The sequence below is a fragment of the Pongo pygmaeus genome, chromosome 1 (genome assembly GCF_028885625.2).
Source record: "Pongo pygmaeus isolate AG05252 chromosome 1, NHGRI_mPonPyg2-v2.0_pri, whole genome shotgun sequence".
NCBI classification, from domain to species: Eukaryota; Metazoa; Chordata; class Mammalia; order Primates; family Hominidae; genus Pongo; species Pongo pygmaeus.
This window is the reverse complement of record NC_072373.2, coordinates 107157097-107171513: the sequence shown is the minus strand read 5'-3', so window position 1 is coordinate 107171513 and position 14417 is coordinate 107157097. Positions and strand designations below refer to the sequence as shown.

The window sequence follows — 14417 nt, the reverse complement described above, 5'->3', positions numbered from 1 at the left end:
ACCTTTATGTGGCTGTTTCAGAGCCCTTGCCACCTGAAGAAGACAATGAGAGGTATTTCAGGCATGTGAGGAGTGTGGCTTTACTGTTATCAGTCACATTTCTGAAAGAAAAATGGTTCAGTGAAGGGATGGGTTGCCCCTCCACACCTGTGGGCGTTTCTCATTAGGTGGAATGAGAGTCTTGGAAAACAAAGAGACACAGAGACAAAGTATAGAGAAAAAAATGGGCCCAGGGGACCAGTGTTCAGCATATGGAGGACCCACAACGGCACTGGCCTCTGAGTTCCCTTAGTATTTATTGATCATTATTGGGCATTTCCTGGAGAGGGGGATGTGGCAGGACAGCAGGATAATAGTGGAGAGAAGATCAGCAGGTAAACACATGAACAAATGTCTCTGCATCATAAACAAGGCAAAGAAAAAAGTGCTGTGCTTTTGATGTGCATATACATAAACATCTCAATGACTTAAAGAGCAGTATTGCTGCCAGCATGTCCCATCTCCAGTCCTAAGGCAGTTTTCTCCTATCTCAGTAGATGGAATATACAATCGGGCTTTACACCGAGACATTCCATTGCCCAGGGATGAGCAGGAGATGGATGCCTTCCTCTTATTTCAACTGCAAAGAGGCCTTCCTTCCTCTTTTACTAATCCTCCTCAGCACAGACCCTTTACGGGTGTTGGGCTGGGGGACAGTCAGGTCTTTCCCTTCCCACGAGACCATATTTCAGACTATCACATGGGGAGAAACCTTGGACAATACCTGGCTTTCCTAGGCAGAGGTCCCTGCAGCCTTCCGCAGTGTACTGTGTCTCTGAGTACTTGAGATTAGGGAATGGTGATGACTCTTAACAAGCATGCTGCCTTCAAGCATTTGTTTAACAAAGCACACCCTGCATAGCCCTTAATCCATTTAATCCTGACTTGACACAGCACATTTTAGGGCGCACAGGGTTGGGGGTAGGGTTACAGATTAACAGCATCTCAAAGCAGAAGAATTTTTCTTAGTGCAGAACAAAATGGAGTCTCTTATGTCTACTTCTTTCTACACAGACACAGTAACAATCTGATCTCTCTTTCTTTTCCCCACAGTTCAGGTCAGGCCGTGGCTCATGTCTGTAATCCTAGCACTTTGAGAGGCCAAGGCAGGTGGATCACTTGAGGTCAAGAGTTAGAGACCAACCTGGCCAACATGAAGAAACCCTGTCTCTACTAAAAATACAAAAATTAGCCAGGCGTGGTGGCAGGCACCTGTAATCCCAGCTATTCAGGAGGCTGAGGCAGGAGAATCACTTGAACCCAGGAGGTGGAGGTTGCAGTGAGCTGAGATGGCAACATTGCATTTGAGCCCGAGGAAAACAGAAATAACTCCATCTCAAAAAAATAAGATAAAATAAAGACGGTTCACTACTTAACTCCACATATTATTGTGAAAATGTATCATCTCGATTTTAATAGCAGATTTTTAAAAATTCCTTTTCTTGTGCTCACCAGACAAAGTTTGGTAACAAATACCAGTCACCAGCACAGATGAACCAATTCAAGAAGAGCCATAAACAGGACTACTATTATGTTCCCCCAAAAACCATCCCTAGAATGCAATCTCTTCTCTACTTGTCACAAAACAAACACAATAGTCCACAATATAAAGTCCCAAACACAGGAAAATGTAAATATAGTGAAGTCTGCATTCCAAATATTTATTCTATTCAGACCCAGTCATGGGGACCAGGGATTAGGAAATGACTACAAAGAGGTTCAAGGGAATTTGGGAAGTGACAAAATGTGCTGAAGTAGAACTCTGCTGATGGCTGCACAATTTGATAAATCAACTTACATCATTGAGTTGTACATTGACAATGGGTGACCTTTATAACAAGTAATTCTTTAAACAAACTTTTGGGTTTCTATTTCAACACGGAAAGAGCTAGGCAGTCATCACTTGTCCTCACAGCTAGAAAAAAGCTGAGCAAACTGAAAGTCAATCCTTCTAGGGTGGACCAGAGAATTAAGGTCACAGGGAAAACTGCCACCCTAAAAATGAGAAACACAGGCTAACACACAAGGAGTCACAGCTCACAGGGAAGAGAAGATACTGGGGACAGCAAGTGGGAGGAGCACTTCAATGATATTGACAGATTACTAGAAGCTGAGGGTAGCCTGGCTAGAGCATTAAAAACTCCTTGAAGACCAGACTAAGGGGGAATCTCACACATTTCCAAATTTTACTACAATGATCTCAACCAGGTTCTCATGATGAAGTTCAGAAAAACTCCCTGAGGTTTGGCACTACCAACTTCAGGACTTACATTAAGCTACAGTAACCCAAATAGTGTGAAGTTGGTGAAAAAAGAAAACACACAGAAATAGATGCATGGAAAAGAATACGGAGCCCAGAAGCAGGCCTACATACAGTCCACTGATCTTCCATGGAGGTTTAGAGACAATTTAAAACAGCAAAGATAGCCTTTCCAACTAGTGGTGCTAGGACAGCTGGACAACCACATGCAAAAAAATAAATAAATCCAGGTATGCATGTTATACCCTTCATAAAATAAATCTTACACGTAAATGTAAGGTGCAAAACCATAAGAATCCTAGGAGATAACATAGGAGAAAATCTCAGGGATATTGGGTTCAATGATGGCTTCTTAGATACAAAACCAAAAGCACAATCTACTAATGAAAAAAATTAAGTGGAGCCTCATTAAAATTAAAAACTTCCGTTCTGTGAGAGACACTGTTAAGAGAATGGAAAAAGCAAGTCACAGACTGGCAGAAAATATTTACAAAATAATCTGATGGAAAAACTGCTGTCCAAAATATATGAAGAATTCTGAGAACTAAACAACACAAAGCAAAAAAAAAAAAAAAAAAGGGTGAAAGATCTGAACACCTCATTAATAAGATATACAGATGGCAAATAAGCATATGAAAGATGCTCAAAATCATTTGTTGTGAGGGAACTGCACATTAAAACAACGAGATATCACTGTAAACCTATCAGAATGGCTAAAATGCAAAAAGGTGAACACACCAAATGCTGTCAAAGATGAGGAACAACCAGAACTCTCCATTGCTAGTGGAAATCAAAAGTGTACAGTCACTTTGGAAAACTTAAGTTTATTCAAAATCCTGTACACAAGTACTTAGAGCAATTTTATCATAATTGTCAAAACTTGGAAGTACCCAAGATGTCTTTCACCAAGTGAATGAATAAACAAACTGTGTTGTAGCCATACAATGAAATCTGATTCAGTGATTTTAAAAAACAAGCTATCAAGTCATGAAAAGACGTGGAGGAACTTAAAGTACATAATGCTAGAAAGAAGCCAGTCTGGAAACCTACATACTGTACAATTCCAACTCTAGGACATTCTCAGAAAGTCAAAAAGATAGAAGTAGTAAAATGATGAGTGGTTGTCAGGGGTGGAGGAGAGGAGGAGGCATGAAACGGTGAAGCACAGGGAATTTTCAGCAGTGAAACTATTTTGCATGATGCTGTATTGGGGATTTAGGACATTACGTAATTGCCAAAACCCATAATCTGTGAAACTCAAAGAATCAACTCTAATGTAAACTATGGACTTTAGTTGATAATGATGTACCAGTAGTGGTTCATCAATTGTAACGAATGGACCACACTAATACAACATACTAATAGGGGAAATTGTGTGCTGCAGGACAGGGGAGCCTAGGAGAACTCTCTGTACTATCCACTCCATTTTTCTGTAAACCCAGAACTGTTCTAAAAAATAATGTCTTTTACTTTTTTTTAATTAGGATGCAGCAGCCCCATACCAAGGTTTTGGTGGCATCCTGTTATTGTTTGGTTAGTACTTGGCATTGAAGTGCACCAACCTGGAGTCAGAGCAGTTGGAGATTTCAATGCCTGTGCCATTTACCTCTAACCCTGGGGTGCCCCCGGAACACAGATAGCAGATCAGTTAGGTAGAAGCAGCCTCAGTGATCTAGACAGTGCAGGCTTCTGGTAAGGACAGGTACAAACCATCTGGGTGGGCAGAACTTGGTGAAGACTAGGAACCACTGAGACTCAGCAGCTGCCCCACTGGCACCCACATATCAGAGGAGGAGGAGGCTGGGAGGAGGTAAGGGCTATGGGACAAGCTCCCTGCCTGCAAGACAGAAGCAGCTCCAGAGATTTTGGTAAATAATGTAGATTTCAGTGCAGTGTGGTCTATTCAAAAAAGTAGAACAAAAAGGAAAGAAAAACAGAGAGCATGAGAGAGAGAGAAAGAAAAAGAAAAAAAGAAAGGAAGAAAGGAAAGAAGGGAGGGAGGGAGGGAAAGAGGGAGGGAGGGAGGAAGGCAGGGAGGGAGGGAAGAAGGGAGGGAGGAAGAAAAGAAGGGAGGGAGGGAGGAAGGCAGGGAGGGAGGGAAGAAGGGAGGGAGGAAGAAAAGAAGGCAGGGAGGGAGGAAGGCAGGGAGGGAGGGAGGAAGGCAGGGAGGGAGGGAGGAAGGCAGGGAGGGAGGGAGGAAGGGAGGGAGGGAGGAAGGGAGGGAGGGAGGAAGGGAGGGAGGGTGGAAGGGAAGGAGGGAGGGAAAGAATAAAGAGAGAGAGAAAGAGTGGGAGGGAAGTACGGAAGGGAGGGAAGTAGGGAAGGAAGGAAATGAACAAATTTACATGAAGATGAGAACATCCAGGGGAACTTACACCACCAGTATTTTCCATTAATAGGAACACGCTAACTAGTTATTAGAGAGAGATGCACTACTGTAAAACTATATACTGTTTCCATGGGGTACAACCCCTTCTTCCTCCTCTGAAACACACTCTGTCTCTGGCCCACTGTTGCCAGAGACACTGAGTCTTGTCTTTGGATAAGTTCTGGTGCCCACAAGAATGAGATGAGACAGTGGACCCCAGAACACCAGGCCGCAACCTTCCTTGCTGCTCCTTGTCCACTCCAGAAGCTGTCCGGCTGCAGGTGGGGGCCTCAGCCCCTGGGTCGGATGTCGTCCATTTGCCATTCTCACTGGACTTCTCTCCTTGCACTGGCTCCCACTCCCCCAGGACCTGGTGGATGGCCACGTGAGGACACTAACAGGCCATGCCCCTTTCTTTCTCCCCCCTCAATGCCTGCAGTGGTGGGTTCCGTGGGGTAGTGACCTAAGATTTACTCATTATGGGGCCTCTAGCCCAGAGCAGGGCCTGGTACCTAATAGTCACCCCATGAAAGCTCAGTGAAAGAAGGCATCCACCACAAGGTCCTGGGGAACCAAGAATTCCACTGTGGTCCATAAATTCTAAGTCCTACAGGATTCTGGAATGGGAGATTGGAACAGCCTTCAAAAGTGGCCTCTCTTTTAACCCACTATACTGGCAACTGAGCCATGTTTCCCCATCCTGGACACATCTAGAGGGCACTGCCTAAAACCACACACATCTCCCCACCCAGGACAGTGCAGGGGCCTTAGCCTGGGGGATGCGGGTGGACAGGGAGGGGGTGAGCCATGAAAGCTGAAGAGGAGAAAGCAGGTGAAAGGGGATGGCAGGGTGGAAACAGAGACAGAAATAGGGGCAGAGAATGGGGGGTGAGAGGGGAAGAGAGAGGAGAGGGATGCAGATCTAGCTACTAAGGAAAAGTCCTGAAGAGAACACCATCCTCTCCTGAAGTAAAATCACTTTCACCCGACCACGGCACTGCAGGTCGAGGGTGGCACACGCTGTGAATATTTGTTCATTCATTTAACAAATATTAATTCAATATCTGTTTCATGCCAGGCAAGGCCCTGCGATGTTTAGGGCCCTTGGCATCTTCCCTTCACATCTAAGTCATAATAGAAAAAGGACTGACTCCATCGAGCTGGCAATGCCTAAGGGTTTTTACCTGTCGGATCTGGCAGCTCTTCATTCGGCCCACACCGTGTGAGGCTGCTCTTGGTGCACTGAATGGGGAAGTTTCTACATCAGTGCCTCGGAGAGTCCACTGGAAGCCCTGGACAGTGGGAGTCGGTGGCACCCCAGCGTGGAGGCTAAGAGCACACAGCACTGAAGCTCCAGACACCCTCAGGAGGACGGTAAGGGACGGTAAGGTGAGAGCCTGGGTCACCAGGAACCTTCGCCTGCATCTAAACAGGATTTGCTTTCAGATTGCCTATGAGATAAAAGAGAGAAATCAAGGTTAACATTGAGATTTGGGGCTTCCGCAACTTGAAGGATGGAGCTGCCATTTACGGAGACTGGGAAGACCCAGGGAGGAGCAGGTTGAAAGGTGGTGGGGAACTAGAATTGGTTGGGTTCCTGTCATATGTAATCAACAGTCCTCACCAGCCTTGGCAACATAGGAAGACCCCATCTCCGAAAACAAAAAATGAAAAATTAGCGGAGCATGGTGGCGCACACGTGTAGTCTCAGCTACTTGGAAGGCTGAGGCAAGAGGATTCCTTGGGCCTTGAATTAGAGGTTAGTGAGATATGACGGCACCACTGAACTCCAGCCTCGGGGGAAAAAAAATAAATAGTCCTGACTAAATACTTGAGTAGCCAGGGAAGTTTTCACAAAGTAAGTAATATTTGAGGCAGATCTTAGTGAACAAGAATTCAATTCTTTCTGTTAGGGAATTAAGAGTGTGTGGGTGTAGTTAATGCTTCTTTGGAATCTCATCTACTGGTCTATCTGTACACGTATATTCTATAGGCTGTCTTGCTGAGCTTTCGCTAGGTTATGCTACACTAACAAAAGCCCCAAAATCTTAGCAGCTACACATACAAAGGTTTATTTTTCATTGACATTTCCTTTTATGGCAGGTTGACTGTGACTCTGCTCTATACAAGCTATTTTATTTGTTAGATGGTGAAAACTGTGACACTTGGAGATTGTTGAATGTGGTATTAGTATGTTCATTCATTCATTCATTTAACAAATATTTATTCAATATCTGTTTCCTGCCAGGCAAGGTCAAGTACTGAGAATACAGTGGTGAATAAAAGAGACAAAATCTAAAATTTCCAGGAGCTTATATTGAAAATGAGATTAAACACATACAAAATAATCATAACAACAATGAATACTATATTCATAAATAATAGCTATAAGAGACTTTAGTAAATCTTTTAAATTAGAAAAATATAAAAATTATTAAAACTAAAATGGCCAGGTGTGATGGCTCATGCCTGTAATCCCAACACTTTGGGATGCCAAGGTGGGAGGATCATTTGAGCCCAGGAGTTTGAAACCAGTCTGGGCACTACAGGAAAACCCTGTCTACAAAAAATAGAAAATTAGCTGGGCATAGTGGTGCATGCCTGAAGACCCAGCTACAAAGGAGGCTGAGGTGGGCAGACTGCTTGAGCCTGAGAGGTCAAGGCTGCAGAGACCCATGATCATACCACTCCACTCCAGCCTGGACAACAGAGCGAGACACTGTCTCAAGAAAAAAAAAAAAAATTATTCGATGTATTCCTAAAACTATTATGTAGAATACTATTGTTTACATCACATCACGTCAGCCCTTTAAATGGCTTAACATTTAGGTACGATCCATAAAGTTTTCCCGGTAATTAAATATACCTAAGAACAATTAAGTATAAAAGAGTTACTGCCTTGACAGGAAGAGTAAAAACTGTAAAAAGATAAATAAATAAATAAAAGAGTCAAAACTGTAGCTCTGTGAGGCTCAAATAACATCTAATTCAAGTCACAATGAACATCTAGCAATCACTGTGAACACCACATAATTCACTTAATACATTTTGCCTGAACACCCAACACATCTGAATTACCAACACCCGTATGTAGCCAAGAAACTGAAAATCATTTATAAATTATCACCTATGATTCCATCTGCTCTATGCACTTATTTTTTAAATTTTACTCATTTGTTTATTATTTTTATTTTTTGTAGAGAAGAGATCTCACTATGTTGCCCAGGTTGGCCCAGAAACAGAAACAGACCCACACTAATTTCAGAAATCGGATGATCATAAAATCATCCAATTTATGAAAAAAAGTGCCAAACAGTGCAGAAGGAAAAGGACAGTCTTTTCAATAAATGGTGCTGGATCAAGCAGACACATCCATGTAGTAAAAAGTGAATCATAGTCAGGTGGGGTGGCTCACGCCTGTAATCCCAGCACTCTGGGAGGCTTAAGTGGGAAGATTACTTGAGCCCAAGAGTTTGAGACCAACCTGGGAAACATGTTGAATCCCCATCTCTACAAAAAATATGAAAATTAGCCAGGCATGGTGGCACACTCCTATAGTCGCAGCCACACAGGAGGCTGAGGTGGGAGGATTGCTTGAGCCAGGAGGTGGAGGTTGCAGTGAGCTGAGATCCTGCCACGGCACTCTAGCCTGGGCAACAGAGTGAGGCCCTGTCTGGAAAAAAAAAAAAAAAAAAATGCAAAAACTAAAATAAAATTGCTATAAGGTTAACACAGAAAAATGTGTTCATACTCCTAGGTTAGGCATTGATTTCTTAAATAGGACACAAAAAGCAGTAACCATAAAGGAAAAGATTGATAAAGTATAATTTCATTAAAATTAAGAATCTCAGGCTGGGTGCAGTGGCTCATGCCTGTAATCCCAACACCTTGGGAGGCCGAGGCAGGTGTATCACCTGAGCCTAGGAATTCCAGACCAGCCTATGCAATGTGGCAAAACCCCATCTTTACTAAAAATACAGAAAAGAGCTGAGTGTGGTGGTGCTCCCCTGTAGGTCCCAGCTACTTGGGGTCTGAGGCAGGAGCATCACCTGAGCCTTGGGAGGTCAAGGTTGCGGTGAGCTAAGATTGTGCCACTGCACTCCAGCCTGGGCAACAGAGTGAGATCTTGTCTCAAAAAGAAAAAAAAAAAGTTAGAGAATCTCCATTCATGAATAAGCACCATTAAAAGTGAAAAGGCAAGCTACAGATTGAAAAAAGGGAAATGCAATACATATATATCCTAGAAAGGACACATATCCAGAATAAAGTATTACAAATCAACAAAAACAAGCATATCAATGAAAACTGGATAAAAAGATTTAACAGGCACTTCACAAAAGAGGACATATAAATGGCAATAAAAGATACTCAATCTCAATACCAAGAAAATGCAAAATGAAACCACACTGATACATTACTGCACCCCTACTAGAATGGCAAAATAATTTTTAACTGACAGGCATCAGCAAGGATGTGGGGTAACCAGAATATCCCTGCTAAATGGTACAACCACTTTGGGAAAACGTTCAACTATATGTAATACTGAAGTTTTATCATTCATATACCTCTAAAACCAACAATGCCACTCCTACAAATATACCCCAGTCTAGTAATGTTCTATTTCTTGATCTGTGGTGGTTCACTTGGTAAAAATTCATTACCTGTACTTTTTTTTTTTTTTTTTGAGACAGGGTCTCACTCTGCCACCCAGGCGGGAGTGCACTGTCATGATCACGGCTCACTGCAATCTCAACCTCCTGGGCTCTGGTGATCCTCCCACCTTAGCCTACCGGGTAGCTGGGACTACAGGCACACACCACCACACACAGCTAATTTTTGTATTTTTAGTAGAGATAGGGTTTTGGCACGTTGCCCAGGCTGGTCTGGAAATCCTGGGCTCAAGTGATTCACCCACCTTGGCGTCGCAAAGTGCTGGGATTACAGGTGTGATCTACCGCGCCTGGACCACCTGCACATTTAAAATTGTGAACCTCTTCTGTACACTTCAGTAACTTTTCAAAGATTTCTTTGACACAAAGTTCTCAGAAATCGTAAAGCTAGCATTTCACAATAGAAAAAAAAAGATCTTCTGGTTCACTGGTGAAATTTTACTAATAAAATTTAAAAACAAAAAGCTACTAACACATATCAGCTCAGAACAAAGACTAAACACTACCAGCAGATCTTTTCTTTAACTTCGTGAAGCACTGGGATTCATTCTTTCGGCAAAGAAAGGATAAACAACACTGTAACCCAAAGAAAAGATACCACTGCAAGAAAAGACTTCTTTTCGAAAGCAGCTCTAGCAGCAAAAGATAGGAGGAAAGCGAGGAAACCACGCCAAACGTCTTGGTTAACTCTTCGGAGAAAGGACGCCAAATGAGATGATCTAACAAGCCAGAAAGACAGACAGACACACAGGGAAATCACAGCAACTCTTTGGAGTGCAAACACCCACCCCACAATCCAACCTACCGGAAATCCTGCGGTGAATTTGAGGCTTGCCCCGCTAGTCATGAGGTGATTCAGTGATGGCTACAAACGCTCCTCATGTGCATCCTGGACCTGGCACACCTGGCTTGCCCATCACCAGCCTGCAGAAACCGCCAGGAGCAGAATCCCGGAGGCCAATAAAGACCCCAACTTTGCCAGTCAGGGGCGCGACTGGTCTCGCCTCTCAGGTCCCCAGAGGGAACCGATTTCTGGCCTCGAGGGTGGGGTGCGGGGTCAGTGTCCTCCACAGGATATACGAGGACGTGCTCCCGAAGCTGCTCGTCCCTCCACCCCATGGGATGCTACAGAACACCTGCCAGCGAGTTTCTTGCCCAGCGCCCAAGACATGAGGGCTGCGGGCGGCAGCGGCAAACGAAGAATCGAACGCAGGGAACTTAAGCCTCGGCGGGGCCGGAACACACGTTCCCCCAACCCCCCACCCCACCTCCCCCTCGGCCGCTAGCCACAAAACTTGCGACAGCGGCAGCTCGACCCAGCTGTGTACCCGCGGGTCCCGGACTCACCGCCCGCCCGGCCTGGCGCAGCGCCTTCACCTCGGAAACGCTGGGTGGACTTCACTGTAAACCGTAACTTCCCATCCAGACGGCAGCCGCGCCTCCGCCGGCTCCTGGCGCCACAGGTCGCCCGACCCGCGTTCCCAAAAGCATCGCGTTCACTCAGAAGCTCAGGCAGCCTTGCGACCCTCACCTACCTCTCCCAATACCGCCGCTGTCTCAACCGCCACCCAGCCCATAGCCTGCGGCCAGCCGGCTCCTCAGGGTCCCGCTTGGCGCGTCAGGAGAGCCTAAGGCGCAGGCGCAGGAGCAGATGGGCCTTAAACCTACCTGGCTGCCTCTGCCGCACAGCGGGTTCGCGCGGGCCAAGAAAAGGATTAACTGAGCGATGGACCGAGTGCAGCAGAGACCGGGAATCCCTCTCTCCCCTCCGCCTCTCTTTCAAAGCACCAGCCCTTAACCCTACAAATCGCTGATTTCCCGGGCCACTTGAACCGCCCCTGCCAGGTTAAAGGGGCAGAAGACACACCCCCTCGGGGGCCCGGAGCGACCCCGCGCTTAGGACTGCAGGCCTGGCGCTGCCGCGCCGCCCCAAGTCTGACTTCCAGGCCCGGGCATGCGGTGCAGAGGCGCAGACGTCGGAAGGCAACCCCCAGCTCCCCCGAGAGGTGGCCTTAGGTTACTCTCAAAAACAATAACCAACATATCGATGGCACTTGTAGTTATTTTCTAATTTAAATTAATAACAGATTTTGCAGATGGGCTTCCACTGAAATAAGCCTTTGAGAAAAAGAAAAACTTTTTTTTCAACAAGATTAGGAAATGCCAAGAAATAGGAAGTAAAGCCATGCAGTCCACCAGCTAACAACTTTGAAAACTTGAAATTTTATCTAAGGCAAATGCTTGCATAACTTTAGGTCGTGCCATTATTATTATTATTATTATTAGAAACGGAGTCTTGCACTGTCGCGTGCAGTGGCACAATCTCGGCTCACTGCAACCTCCGCCTCTTGGGTTCAGGTGATTCTCCTGTCTCAGCCTCCAGAGTAGCTGGGACTACAGGCCCGCGCCACCACGCTCGGCTAATTTTTGTATTTTTAGTAGAGACGGGGTTTTACCATGTTAGCCAGGCTTGTGTCCAACTCGTGACCTCAGGTGATCCACCAGCCTCACCCTCCCAAAGTGCTGGGATTACAAGCATGAGCCACCCACTGCGCAAGGCCTGCCTGGAAATAATTGTGAGAAATAAACTCACCCATCCAAACCCAAAGAATGGACTCAAAGACCCGGAAAACAGCAGAAGTGCGACTTTTAATGACCGTCTTGCAAGATCAGGTGTCTGGTAGGCAGGCACACCCAGTACGCTTACAACAAGCAATTATCCCCTAGTGTGGAAGTGCCTCCCCCAGTTCCTCATAGGCTGAGTACTATGGGGTCACAATATTCCCGGATGTCGCCTATTGGATCTTGGGTTGGGACTTTTAGGTTGTTTTTTTTTTTTAGGGTTGTCTCCCTGTATTTTGTTGTAGCCCATAATGCATTGCAATCATGCAATCATGGTCAGCTCGGGGGCTTTTCAAGTATTTGACTTATGACCTGGGCAGTCAGGCAAGCTGATAAGAATGGATGTAGTGAACTATTTTGCAGCCTAGTAAATGTTCATTCTAGACTAAACTCTTTGGTTCGGACAAGGCAACTAAGGTGGGAGAGTGGGGGTGGGCGACAAGCAGGCACCAGCTATTAAAGCAGCGGCCTAGTATATGCTGTCCTTCCATAGTTTTCGGGCCCAAGCCTAACTTCTTACAATAATAATTATATACAAAAGTTTTAAAAAGGGATAAAAGAAAAGAGGGGACGTCTCAAATGAATACACTTAAGCTCCCCCCTCAAGAAACAAGAAAAAGGCAAGTAAAAGAAACCTAAAGCAGGCCAGGCATGGTGGCTCATGCCTGTAATATAAGCGCTTTGGGAGCACTTTGGGAGGCCTCACCTGAGGTGAGGAGTTCGAAACCAGCCTGGCCAACAAGGCAAAACCCCTTCTCTACTAAAAATACAAAAAAATTAGCTGGGCGTGGTAGCACCCGCCTGTAATCCCAGCTATTCTGGAGGCTGAGGAAGGAGAATCGCTTGAACCCGGCAGATGAAGGTTGCAGTGAGCTGAGATCGCACCACTGCACTCCAGCCTGTGCCATCGGAATGAGACTGAATCTACCAAAAAAAAAAAAAAAAACCTAAAGCAAATGGAAGGAAATAGTAAAGCTAATAGCAGAAATCAATGGCATTGAAAACAGAAAAAAACAAAAGGGGAAACTAGTGAAAATAAAGCTGTCTCTTTGAAAAGATCAATCAACTTGACGAAGAAAAAGAGAAGTCGCAACTTATGAACATCAGGATGAAACAGAGACTACACTCATTACAGACTGCAGATATCAAAGGGATAATAATAAGGGAAAAACTATTTAAAATTCTGTACACACATATATTTGACGACCCAGATGAATTGGACAAATTCGTTGTAAGTATCAACTACCACAACTTACCTAAAGCAAAATAGGTCATCTGAGTAGCTCTGTAACTATGAAAATAATTGGATTCCTAATTTTAAAATTTCCAGAAAATAAAGCTCCAGGTCCAGATGGTTTCACTGGAGAATTCTACCAAATGGTTGAAGAAAAATTAACATCAATTCTTTTTTTTTTTTTTTTTTTTGAGGCGGAGTCTTGATCTGTCTCCCAGGCTGGAGTGCAGTGACACAACCTTGGCTCACTGCAAGCTCCGCCCTCCAGGTTCACGCCATTCCCCCGCCCTAGCCTCCCGAGTAGCTGGGACTACAGGCGCCCGCCACCACGCCCGGCTGATTTTTTGTATTTTTAGTAGAGATGGGTTTTCACCGCGTTAGCCAGGATGGTCTCGATCCCCTGACTTCGTGATCCGCCCACCTCGGCCTCCCAAAGTGTCGGGATTACAGGCGTGAGCCATTGCACCCAGCCAAATTAACATCAATTCTATACAATCTCTTCCAGAAAATAGAAGATGAAGAAACACCTCTCAACTATTTCTGTAAAGCTATGATTACCCCAACTCCAAAACCAGACCACAAAAAAGTTTATCAGTCAATGAAGAAATATCATTTGACAAATTCAACATCTATTCATGATGGAAATAAAGAAGGGAGGCCAGGCTCTTTGGCTCATGCCTGTAATCTCAGCACTTTGGGAGGCCGAGGTGGGCAGATCACCTGAGGTCAACAGTTCAAGACCACCCTAGCCAACATGGCGAAACCCCGTCTCTACTAAAAATACAAAAATTAGCTGGGCATGGTGGCAGGCGCCTGTTATCCCAGCTACTAGGAGGCTGAAGCAGAGAATTGCTTGGACCCGGGAGGCGGAATTTGCAGTGAACCGAAATCACACCACTGCACTCCAAACTGGGTGACAGAGCGAGGCTCCGTCTCAAAAAAACAAAACAAACAAAAAAAGAAATAAGAAAAAATAGAAAGAAGGGAAGAAAGAGAATGTTTTACAACCATCAGAAACATAGGAATACAGTACTTTGTCAGCTCGATAAAGACCACTTACAAAAAAATTCACAGTTAACATCCTATCTCATGGTGAAAGACTACATGCTTTCCCTCTAGGACTGGGAACTAAGCAAGGAAGACCACACTCACCACTGATATTTCACATGACTATCCTACCCAAATCAATAAGGCAAGACAAGGAAATCAAAGGCATACACTGGG

The 14417-nt window shown here is 44.9% G+C and overlaps 1 protein-coding gene across 1 annotated transcript in view; it reads right to left on the bottom strand.

Moving 5' to 3' along the window:
* The window catches only part of LOC129015142 (neuroblastoma breakpoint family member 11-like), a 2260169-nt gene that overhangs the window by 2037798 nt on the left and 207954 nt on the right, over positions 1-14417 (bottom strand).